This window comes from Lepisosteus oculatus, chromosome 14 (assembly GCF_040954835.1).
Source record: "Lepisosteus oculatus isolate fLepOcu1 chromosome 14, fLepOcu1.hap2, whole genome shotgun sequence".
Taxonomy (NCBI): Eukaryota; Metazoa; Chordata; class Actinopteri; order Semionotiformes; family Lepisosteidae; genus Lepisosteus; species Lepisosteus oculatus.
In genome coordinates this window covers 24,240,226-24,242,804 of record NC_090709.1, presented here as the reverse complement: position 1 = coordinate 24,242,804, position 2,579 = coordinate 24,240,226, and positions in this window count along the sequence as shown.

The window sequence follows — 2,579 nt, the reverse complement described above, 5'->3', positions numbered from 1 at the left end:
AACTGCAGGGGCTCTGAATCAGAACGTTTCAATTTATCTGTTCAGTAAATTAAAATGCAGGACACGTTAAAATCCGATTATGACTATATAACCGAATGTCCCTCACAGTTTAAAAGATACCAGTAAGGACACACAATTACTTGGAATGCGATACTTATTGGAAATAGTCCCAAAACAAGCATGTATCGCAGCTGGTAGACCCCTGTAATAATTTTGCAGTGAGAACATTTTGAAAATTTGCAATCTATTTAAATATGAATTTTCTAAATTTCAGTTCTCTTTACTCCCTGGCATAACTGAACTCTCACCTTCACATACTAAAGGCATTACATGCATTAGCTGTGATAATGCTTCTAAGAAACACAGAATGACATTTAGTTTTGTTCCTCATTTCCCCTAAGAAAAAAAAAGGAGTCAATTTCTGCCTGGAATGATTGATGCCCCATCAAACATGTTTAAATATCCACAGAAGTTTATACAGTAGAATCCTGGTTTGTGGCTTAAATTCAAGGTAAAAAGACTAAGGAAACGAGTTGGAAACAATGTCGATCTGGGATTTTACTCAGCCGGAACATTTCACTACATTGGGCAGTATGTGCCAGAGAGCAGCTCCTGATATCCCTTCGATAGCTCAGTTGGTAGAGTGGGGAACTATAATAAAAACACTTGGGAATCCTTAGGTTGTTGGTTCAACTCTGGTTTGAAGGAAGGTGCTTTTTGTGTATTTCAATCAAAGAGTTAAAATAGTGAATCTGTTTAATTCAGTCATTGATCAAAAGCTCAATAAACGACGAAGCAGAGGCTCCTGTTCCGAATTCAGCTCCCGTCTGATTGTCTTGTTTTGGCCAAGATCTGATCTATGAATTAAGGGACTACTCTGTCTGCTTTGTAATTCAAAAATACATTTTGTAATGCAAATGTCAAGTTTTTTGTAGATATAAAGGTGTTCTCTGTTTTCAAAGGATAGCTACTTAATTGGCTTTATGATTTGGTATTGATTTTGTATAGTTGAATTATTAACTTTGGGCTTTCTGTTTTTTTATCGTATTGTGGACTTATTTTTTAAACAAATGCTTATAATGGCAGACACGGCACGCTGTTTATACCAGCGGTGAATTGTACATTTTTATCAAGTACAATCTACTGTGCACTTTTGGGAGTATAACAGGTTCGATATAAAGTGGCAAAAATATAAAAGGGGAAAATACCCCAGACTGCGTGTAAAGCCCTTGTTGTGGCTGTTGTTTTATTTTTAGATAAAAATGGCGTACTGTGCACGAAATGTTGCAGAAACACAATCTGATATTTTAATAACTATTATTTTAATAATTTGATAAGTATGAGGCCCCAGATCCAAATCTTTGGTTCTGATTTTTTAAACTTTTGATCTTCCCTTCCTCTCGATGTGAGCAATTGTTTTTTTTTCACGTTGCGATCCAAAGAGCCTCAGACGCACAGTCTAACAGTAACCAAACCAGAATGGGTTCTGCTGGGAGCCGGACTGAGCTCATTCTCACTCCCTGTGCTGAAAACAGAATTATCTCTTCCCCGAACATCGTCTACAGATCACTTGTGTGCTTTTAACCTTCTCGCAGCTACAGGCGAGACTGAAGCTGGAGATGTGAAGGCACCCGCTGGTGCACCTTCTACAAATTTCACAATCGAGACAGACTTCTCTTTTTTTTTAAAGTAGATATAGCCCTGAAAAAAGCATTAGCTTTATCAGTTTTTACATTAATCGATTTTGAATCAAATATTTTATTTTTATTGCAATTTACATAATAATAATAATAATTATTATTATTATTATAATCGCTTACATTTATATAGCGCTTTTCTGGACTCTCTACTCAAAGCACTTTACAGGTAATGGGGAATCCCACTACCGCCACCAATGTGCAGCCCCACCTGGATGATGCAACGGCAGCCATACTGTGCCAAAATGCTCACCACACATCAACAATCAGTGGGGAGGAGAGCAGAGTAATGAAGCCAGTTCATAGATGGGGATTATTAGGAGGCCATGACTGGTAAGGGCCATTGGAATATTGGGCCAGGATGCTGGGGTTACACCCCTACTCTTTCAAGAGACGACCTGGGATTTTTAAAGGCGAGAGAGAGTCAGGACCTCAGTTTTACTTCTCAGCTGACGGACGGCACCTGTTTACAGTTTAGTGTCCCCGTCATTATACTGGGGCATTTGGACCCATATGGACCGCAGGGTGAGTGCCCAGCGACAGAAACCAGATGGTACCGTGTGATGGGCTCGGTTGCGAGCAGGACAATGACTTCACGGGGACAAAGTAGAAAAAATCAAAAAGATTCTGTAAAAGACATGTGTCAGCTGTCGGTTCGCAGTCTGGACTCTAAATCCATCGATCTGATTTCAAATCTCTCTAAAACCTGAGCTGCGGCTTCTTTCGAGTAGTTATTCAGGAGAACATTATGTTAATTGTATAGATGAAACGTTTAATATATTCAGGTGGGTAGCTACTTCAGCATGCATATCTGCAAAGAAACAAGTAATACTGTAGGTTTATTCCATGCTGAAAAGAGAAGAGAGAAAACAAACCTGAAGT